The following is a 10,343-nucleotide window of genomic DNA, read 5'->3' on the forward strand; positions in this document are numbered from 1 at the left end:
ATTGAACTCTGGCTACCTGCCTCCTAGTCCCATGTTTTTTCCGCTAAGCCGTACAGGTGATTCTTTGGGAGTAGATTCAGCGCCTTTGGATTTCTATCTTCTTTTCCCTTGTTTTTCCCTGTTCGTACAATCGCCCCAGTGTGATGGAGAAGTGAGAGAAAACAGCTCTTTCCTGCAGGTCAACTGAGCCAGCCTGGTAGGGAACCTCTACGGATGCAATTGAAGCTGTCGGTGTTGAACTGGAGGAGCAGTTCAACAGTTGGGGGGACTGGGGAGAAGAGAGAAATGATAGCAATGATCGTCATTGCTAGAAGCTACCGGGCCACCCGGGCCTTGTCTTTTCCTCCCTGTCCATTGGTTATTCAATCATATTTCAATCGTTATTCAATCGTATGGTTATGACAAGTGCATCTATGCATCGACTGGATCAGCCAGGCTCAGGGCCAAGTCACCGATCTCTCTTCTTCTCCTCCCTGATGGGAGTGAGATTTCTCCTGCTAGCTCTCAGCAGCCTACTTGCATGCTTGTATCTGCTCCAAGAGCCAAGTTCTCCCCAAACAAGAGAGTATGTTAAATTCCTCTCATCACCAGTTGGCCCTGTCTGGCTCTTAGACACACAACATACACACACCCACACACTAATGCACACCAACAAAGCCGAATGTCTTTTATTTTCTTGTCTAGTGAGGTCCCCCCCTCCCAACTAGGCACTGGGGCTGCTTTATCTGATGCTAGCACCCAGGGGCTTCAGAGAGACCACTGGGGCCTAGAGTCATGTCTTGTCTTATGCTGTCGAGTCATCTCCGACACATAGCAACGCCAAGGACCCGTCTCTCTCAGAATGCCTCACTCTTCACCTACAATCATTCTGGTAGTATATCCATTGAGTTTTCTTGGTAAAAATATGGAAGTGATTTACCATTGGCTCCTTCCGCACCCTCGAGAGTCCCTGCCCTCGACTCTTTTCCATGCCGCTGCTGCCCAGCACAGATGAGTGTGAGCCCACTGTTGGGTAGGGACCGTCTCTATATGTTGCCAACTTGTACTTCCCAAGTGCTTAGTACAGTGTTCTGCACACAGTAAGTGCTCAATAAATACGATTGAATAAATGAATGAGTTTTGACTTGTAACAGATTGCCTTCCACTCGCTAGACACTGGCCAACCTAGGAATGGAATGGCTATGCCTCTGCTTGACTCGCCCTCCTGTAGTCGAGACTGGTAGAGTACTGGAAACTTTCCAGGGGCAACCCTGAGAGGATGGGGCCTGTATTAGTAAGAATACTCATTAAGTTCTTACTGTATGCAGAGCACTGTTCTAAGTGCTAGACTGTAAACCTTGTTGTGGGCAGGATTTGCATCTGTTTGTTATATTGTACTCTCCTAAGTGCTTAATAAAGTGCTCTGCACAGAGTAGGTGCTCAATAAATACAATTGAATGCCTGACTGAAAAATAATCACAGGTGGGAATTAGACATGGTTCCTGTTCCTCAAGGGGCTCACATTTTGATGATTCCGGTCTTCTCTAAACTCTCTCACGCCAGGCAGCCTAAATTTCCCAGATATGGCTACTGAAGAAGGACTCAGCCTCTGATTGTCACGTTCCATCAACCACTTCCAACCCTTCTAATAAAAGTGGAGGCTCCAGAGGACTGGCCTGAGGGCAAGTGAGAGGCAGCCTTGACAAAGCCAGCCTGGAGAATCAAAGATCCGTGGCTGCTCAGGGCAAAATCTGAACCAGACTCAGCCAGGACATAAGCTCAACAAGTCTCCGTTTCTGAATTATTGGTTGCCGGGGTTCTGTTTCCAACAGGACGCTGGGAGGGTGATTTTCCACGCCATCATTGTGGGCTGAGTCGGGGTTTTGTTTGGATCTCAGGGATAGACTGTCACCATCAGTCACTTGGACCATGAAAGAAATAGGTGTATCAGTCTTTCTTGTTCCTAGATCAAGGTACTAACAGCAAAGTCCTTCCCTTAAGTAAATGTAGTGAGATAGTAATGGAGGAAGCAACGCGTTTGTAGAGCTAGATCCCTGTCCTCTAGACCATAGGCTCGATGATGGCAGGGAATGTGTCTTTTATATCTTACTCTCCCAACTCTTAGTACAGTGCTCCACATACAGTAAGTGCTCAATAAATACAATTGGCTGACTGTGCTTTGAGAGGTTGATCCCACATTGGACCTAACTCTGTCTTTACCTCCTTACCACCCAGTCTTTATAATAATTAATAATAATTGTGACCACTTGTCTGCTGTGTGACCTTGGGCAAGTCACTTAACTTCCCCGTGGCTCAGTTACCTCATCTGTATAATGGGGATTAAGACCGTGAGCCTCACGTGGGACAACCTGATTACCTTGTATCTACCCCAGTGCTTAAAACAGTGCTTGGCACATAGTAAGCATCATCATCAATCGCATTTATTGAGCGCTTACTATGTGCAGAGCACTGTACTAAGCACTTGGGAAGTACAAGTTGGCAACATATAGAGACAGTCCCTTACCCACCAGTGGGTTCACAGTCTAAACAAAGCACTTAACAAATACAATTATTACTATCATTAACTGCTTAGTAAGTGCCAAGCACTGTACTAAACACTAGGGTAAATTCTGAATGATCTGGCCTCATAGGGGGATAATAGTCTAAGTTGGAGGGACAACAGAAATATGTGTGTGTTTGTGTGTGTGTAGATACTAATGACTGATTGTGTGCACGTATGTGGTCTACCTTGCTGATTTCTTTCTTCACGTGAGCTAGCTTTAACAAATTTTTACCATTAGGTGGAGCCGAATAATAACTCTAAATATTATTCAATCATTAGTACATTTTGGAGGGACATCTAATTTCACCGGTCTCCCCAAAGATGGGGCTAGCAAAACATCAGCAGATTTTCAGCCCCCTTAGGATGAGGTCCTGGAGGATAAGGAAAGGTTATCATGCCCTTATTAGAAGATGGTGGGGCCAGAGAGGAAACCTAAGTTATGTACACAAATAATAATTGCATTATCACTGAACAGGCAGGTACAGTAGTAATAGTAATAATCATCATTATTATTATGGTATTTGTTAAGCCCTTACTATGTGCAAGGCACTGTACTAAGCGCTAGGGTGGATAATAATAATGACAATAATGATGGCATTTATTAAGCACTTACTACGTGCAAAGCACTGTTCTAAGCACTGGGGAGGTTACAAGGTGATCAGATTGTCCCACATGGGGCTCACAGTCTTCATCCCCATTTTCCAGATGAGGTAACTAAGGCACAGAGAAGTTGAGTGACTTGCCCAAAGTCATACAGCTGACAATTGGTGGAGACGGGATTTGAACCCCTGACCTCTGACTCCAAAGCCCGAGCTCTTTCCACTGAGCAACTGAGGCACATAGACATTAAGTGACTTGACAGTTGGCGGAGCTGGGATTTGAACCCATGACCTCTGACTCCAAAGCCCGCGCCCTTTTCCCCTGAGCCATGCTACCTGCAAATCAAGTTGGACCCAATCCCTGTCCCACTTAGGGCTCACAGTCTCAATCCCCACTTTACAGATGAGGAAACTGAGTCACAGAGAAGTTAAGCGAGTTGCCCAAGATCACACAGCCGACAAGTGGCGGAGCCAAGATTAGAACCCATTACCTTCTGACATCCAGGCCTGAGCTCTAGCCACTAGGCCAGGCTGAGATCCCTAGGGGCTGTTGATTCATAACTCATCAGCACAGGGGCTTTCCATGAGAAAGCATGTGGCAGAGTGTTGGTTGCTTCGGCTCTTTGCTTGCATCTCTACTGCTTGAAATTATATTATTTAGGAAGCTATCCATCAGTAGTGTTCCTTGAGCACTCTGTGCACCACACTGTCCTAAACACTGGAGAAAGTACAATAGAGTTAAGGACGTCTGACAAAGTACATTCATTCTTGCAGACCAAATGACAATGAGTGACTGTTTTCCCATTGACTGCCATTTTCTCTTAGAAAACATTCATTCTTTCATTCAATTGTATTTATTCAGTACTTACTGTGTGTAGAGCACTGTACTAAGCGCTTAGCACTATACTATCTATACCAATACCAATGTGAGCTTGCTTCTTTCATCCTTAAAAAAATTAGCCTTATTTCTGAAGAATCTTATTTGGGTGGGAATAAAAAAGTGAATTGGTAGTGGAAATTGCAATCCAAAATGTCCAGGATGGCTTGACTGTAGTTATCTGAGGACTAGGGAATGTTCTAAATTTCCCATAAAATCCCTCCCCCTCCAACACCACCCATATTCTCCAGAGACTCAATAGGCTTTTTAGGGTCTTCTATCAGAATTCCAGGGCCAAACCCTCTGAGGTATTAAATCCCATTTTCTACACTCACCCTAACCACCCAGCACTTAAAGACATATCCATCTCTGTTGTATTGTACTCTCCCAAGTGCTTAATTCTGTGCTCTACATGGAGTAAGCACTCAATAAATATCATTCATTCATTCAATCGTATTTATTGAGCGCTTACTGTATGCAGAGCAATATGCTAAGTACTTGGAAAGCACAATTCGGCAACAGATAGAGACAATCCCTACCCAACAATGGGCTCACTGTCTAGACAGGGGAATAATTGAATGTTTGCTATTCTTATACCCTAGTATTCCCTAATTAATGCCTGTCTCTCCCTGTAGCCTGTAAGCTCCTCTTGGGCAGGGATCACATCTACCGACTCTATTGTATATTGTAGTCTCCCAAGCGCATAGTAGAGTGCTTTGTACATGGTAAGTGCTCCATAAATACCACTGACTGATCGACTGATTGTTTGAACCAGGGGAACTTTAGATGCTGGATGTATTTTTAGCCCAAGTGACTGTGCCCATTGAGTGCCACAATGCCATGATCGGGTTGGCAACTGCCTGGGCAACTGCTGCCATCTTTGTCACCCATATAGACAGGATTTCAGCTATGTTTCTTCACCTCACAGCATACCCGAGGTGAATCTTTGGTCAGAAACTTTCATCACTGATGGCTCAGATCCTACAGGCAGAACCAAGACCAGAATTCAGGTCCCCCAACTACCAGAACCTCACTCTTTTCACTGGACTGGCTGCAGGGATAGGTGAAATGAACAGACATGTATACCAACTGGAAGAATTTATCTTTCTGTGTTTCCCCTAGATCCGCTAACAGGTCATCTTGTAGGTCTGTCTCCTATTTATACCTTCCATGGATCACTCAGCCCCAGTGATCCTAAACCACAGCACCTTTCGCCTGGTTGGAAAAACCAAAGAGAAGGGAAGATATATCGGCATGAGAATTGTCTGATATGAGAATTGTCTGATGCTCAAGTCCTTTCTGTAATCAACAAATTGAATGTAGAATAGTTTTATGGTCCAAATTGGGAACAACACTAATAAATTAACTCAGTTCTGGTCAGAGCCCAGCATATCGAGTAACAATGACTACAGTAAATAATGGGTGTAAATCATGATTGTGAACCTTGCAAGTCATAAGACCATACACTTAAGGGGTTTTGAGGCCTTTCAAGGAAGACAGATATAAAGCTATTACTCAACACTATCTGTGAAATGGTTATACTCTAGCCCTTCATAGTGATTTTGAAGTATGGTACATTGTTTTTTATTTTCCAGAAACATCACTTACTCCAATGCTTTATTGTCAAAGGATGGTAATTTATTGGCAACATATTTAACTACCGCTTTCCCTGAAGACATGACCTGAAATCTTATTCACTCAAGAAGAAGGAATAAAACTAAGGTCATTCAATTTTCTCTGGCTTCAACTGTCCTTTTTCCGTACCTTAAAGTATTTTTTTATGGAGCTTTGCATCTGCGTCTTTTCTTGTTTTAGTGTTTTAGCTCTAAATTCCTTCAGTTACATTTTCATATTTTTATTCCACCAGCTTTTAAGTTTGTGAAATCTTTATGAACATTAACATGCAATCTGATAGCAACAAAGGAAATTCCTAGGTCCAATAATGGGAATATTGTGGAAAAAGAGCTAACTGTGAGCGTGTTTTCACCAAGATGAGGTTTGAAAATATTTGCACTTTCTTAACAGCCCAAATGGAACACATTTGGAAATAACAAATGGCAAAGTTTTGAAAACATCTGGTCATCAAACTTCCCCACAGCTGGTTTTACCCATCATGTTTGAAGCAAAAACTTCCATGTCTTAAAAATACCAACAGAAAAAAAAGCATTTGGACTGCTAAGATGTAGTCTAATATGGGCTTGTTTTCTGAAGCAAGTGCCTTTTCTTCAGTCAACAATTTCTACTTCGCTGAAATTGAGTCTTTATTTTGGGAAGAAAAAGCTGAGAAAGAGCAAAACTATCGACCAGCAAATATCAGTGAATGAGGTATGGTTTTCTAGTCAATTAAAATGATCGGAAATGTAAGTCATTATTCCTACTTTAAAATGCCATGTTTCTGTCCCCATCTTGCAATCATATATGACAGAGTATCCTCTTTGTGTCCAATTGGATATCTATCAATCAACCAATCACATTTATTAAGTAGTTACTGGGTGCAAGGCACGATACTATCTTCTTTGAAGAGTACAACAGATTAGGTAGACATGATCCCTGCTCTCAAGTATCTTACAATTTAGTGTTCCTGCAAAGTACAGCTATCTTTCATTTTCAAGATGGCATAACCACTTGGGTTGGTCCTATTATTATGACTTATGACCCTTCTAGACTGTGAGCCCGTTGTTGGGTAGGGACTGTCTCTATATGTTACTGACTTGTACTTCCCAAGCACTTAGTACACTGCTCTGCACACAGTAAGCGCTCAATAAATACGATTGAATGAATGAATGTGTGGGTGTGACTGAAAATATCAAGGAAAGACCAGAACATCTTACTGCACTGTTTTCCCTTAAGGAGAAAACCTTGCTCCACTTACAAAAGCAGCATGGCTCAGTGGAAAGAACACAGGCCTGATAGTCATTTCACTTGCCTGCTATGAGACCTTGGGCAAGTCACTTAACTTCTCTGTGTCAGCTTCCTCAACTGAAAAATGGGGATGAAATAGCTCTTCTTCTTCCTCCTTAGACTGAGAGCTCCATATGGGGAATGGATTGTGTCTGACTGGATTAACTTGCATTCCCCCTCTCAGGATCATCCCTGAAAAGTTTCCAGTACTCTACCAGTCTCTGCTACAGGACAGAGAGTCAAGAAGAGGCATACTTATTCCAGTCCTAGCTTGGGAAGCAAGAGGAAGGTAATCGGTTACAAAACAAAGCTCACCTGTGCTGGGAAGATGGCAGAGACTCAAATTTACTGTGTGGAGGAAGGAAGTGGTTTACTTTCTTATTTTTACCAAGAAAACTCTATGGATACACTACCAGAATGACTGCAGATGGAGGTGGGGCATTCTGAGAGAGGTACGTCCATGGAGTCGCTATGGGTCAGAATTGACTGGGCAGCATAGGGCAAGACCCCAATGCTTAGAACAGTGCTTGACACATAGTAAGCACTTAATAAATACCACAAAAAATACAAGAAAACCCTGATTCTATCTCTCTGCTTTTCTCTCTGCTTCCTGACAATCCTGCGTTCATGAAGTTTTGCTCAAAGAGAGCAACACCCCTCCAAATTTCTGCCTGTCAGAATGGTTTGGATGCAATCCACTGCTGACACACTGCCTAAAACTGGACTTCCTTTAGCTTTCATCTGTCTTACAGTGTTGTATGTGATCTTAGAGTTCACCATAAAGCAACAGCTCGAGTATCCTGCTCTTATTCATTCTCCCCACTCATCCAGAAGAGATGGGTCACTGTGAGTCTTTCTTTGAGGTTGGTGAGCTGAATTGTACTTCCCAAGTGCTTAGTACAGTGCTCTGCACACAGTAAGCACTTAATAAATACGATCAAACGAATGACTGCACTTCACAACTTTGTTGGTAATCTTGTCCCCACCATTTGAGTTTGAGTGGAGTTGGTAGGTAATGCTTTTCCAACTGGTCAGCCAGTCATATTTATTGAGCATTTACTGTGTGCACAGCACTGTACTAAGCACTTGGGAGAGTCCATACAACAATAGACACATTCCCTGCCCACATTTACCTTATAGTCTAGAGAGCTGATTGTGTTTTCTATTGTAAGTACAGTTCTCATCAGTGGACACTAGGCTAGACAGCTTGCAATGGATCTCATTGTCCTGTGGTCACCATATTCTAGCTTGCAGCCTTCCGAAGGTCATGCTGACCTCTTAAACTTTGTCTTCTACCTCGTATCTGTGTTTAATACAGTGCTCTGCATACTATAAGTATTTGCTCAATTCTATTTTGTGAATGAATGAAAATTAATCCCGATTCAAACATATCTTAATTTTGAATGAAACATGTGGCCCCTTCATTAGGAACAAACTGATATTTAATTGGAACTTTGAACATACAAATGACTCTCAAAAATGAGTGTTTTGTACTGAAATTTCCCCCATATTCAGTTCTACCATACTTTTGAAATTCCAACAAAGTTAGGATGGGCCAAAAAATGACCTTTCTAAGTGCTTAGTACACTGATCTGCACACAGTACGCATTGAATCAATGCCATTGATGGTAGGCTCCTCTCTCTTCCCTCATACAGTCCTCCCCTCTGTTTCCAAATGATGAACGATATTAATCAAATTAGCTTCTCAGGATCCATCATCCAATTGTATTTGAGTGTGTCCTGTGTTCAGAGCACTGTACTAAGCTCTTGGAAGAGTACAATACAGCAGAATTGGTAGACGTGTTCTCAGCCCTGAATACCATTGGCTTAGATTAACACCAGGCAGTAAGTATTTCTCTGTTCAGAACAAAGGATGAAGCGTTTGTGAATACAGATTCTCTCTCATGCTTCTTGGAAAATTCTGGGACTGCCAGAAACTTCTGGAGGATTGTTCAAGGCCTCCAATTCTGAGAAATGTTAACTGTGCCACTGCAGTGTAATTCAGCTCCAGAGGGGTTCACTAATCAAATTAATTATGCCCACTTTGCACATTTCAAATGCCTCAACTTCTACAGGTTCTTTCACTTCCTGTCCTTACCATTCTGCTAAACTTATTGGTGAGAAGATTCCCCCACCTCCAAGCTTGGCTGGTCTCATCCTCTGAGCGAAATCTGGTGTGAAGGAAAAGGTTCCTGTGACATACTATGGAAGGAAAATGATTAATTTGTGTCACTTGGCCCAATGAGTAGCATTTGATTTTCATGATATATAAGGATGTCAAATAACCTCAATCTCCCCCTTGATCAATCAATCAATAATATTCATGGAAGGCTTACTGGGTGCAGAGCACCGCACTGAGTGCCTGGGCCAGTTCGATATAATAATATAACAGACTTGGTAGGCACATTCCCTTTCCACAACGAGCTTACAGTCTAGACTGAGAGCTTGTTATGAGCAGGGAATTTATCTACCAACTCCCTCATATCGTACACTCCCAAGTGCTTTACTACAGCACTCTACGCAACGTAAGCATTCAAATGTCTTTCCACAGTTTTGTGTTTTAATACTTGTGAATTGCGATCAATAAATCCTAATGGATATTAAAAAGTGGAAATTGTGCAGTGCTTTCTGGTAATGAAATGTGAATGAATTTGTTTCGCCAGGGGAATACCGATCAGGGTGTTTATCCACAAATACAGCATTAACATCTCTGTAAATCCAAAAAGTTGAGTGAGTCAGTTCCAATGCAAAAACAATTTGGAACAATCACAGTAGCTTGATTTTGGTGTTAAAATGAATGAGGGCTTCTTTTCTTTATGTGCAATTTGTAACAATTTCCACCACTCTGAATATGCCGGCTCTAATTTAAATAGTGCAATTTTACAAGTACATGTTTTGATCTTCCACAGCCTCCTAGACACCATGTTTCTTTCAGTAGAGCAGTGCAATAGAGCAACGTCTAGCAACAATATTTATTTTCCACACTCTATTAGTAGCCTAGGAACAATTCATGCATGTTACCATAATCTGAACCCAGCTAATTAACAAAAATGTTCCAAAGTTCCACGGATGTCTGTTGCGTCGGGGGCTGGCTAGCTTCTGCAAATAAGCATGCATGGAACAAGGGCCAATCACCATAAATCTAAGTAGACAGGTACAAGCAAATTGGTCTGTGAAAGTGACATATCTCTTTGCTAAAATGTCTACCACAAATCCCAAGGAGACACAGGAGGATTTAATCTAATTGGGTTTGCCACTTCCCTACAGCTTAATGCGTGAATAACTGCAATTGCATATGACTGTACTTAGCCCGGGAACAAAATTCCATTTATTAGGCTATTAGAATCTAGAGAAACCGAGGATTGGGAATGACTTGGAAATGTTGGTTACATACTTGGCCTGATGGTAATTTTGAGGTTTCAGT

The 10,343-nt window shown here is 42.2% G+C and overlaps 1 non-coding gene across 1 annotated transcript; it reads right to left on the reverse strand.

Moving 5' to 3' along the window:
• Positions 1–1,122: 1,122 nt before the first annotated feature.
• On the reverse strand, positions 1,123–1,260 carry LOC119932678. The gene has a single exon (XR_005452419.1). It is a non-coding gene; the product is annotated as a small nucleolar RNA SNORA7 (small nucleolar RNA).
• Positions 1,261–10,343: the final 9,083 nt, after the last annotated feature.

Source organism: Tachyglossus aculeatus, chromosome 9 (genome assembly GCF_015852505.1).
Source record: "Tachyglossus aculeatus isolate mTacAcu1 chromosome 9, mTacAcu1.pri, whole genome shotgun sequence".
Classification (NCBI taxonomy): domain Eukaryota; kingdom Metazoa; phylum Chordata; class Mammalia; order Monotremata; family Tachyglossidae; genus Tachyglossus; species Tachyglossus aculeatus.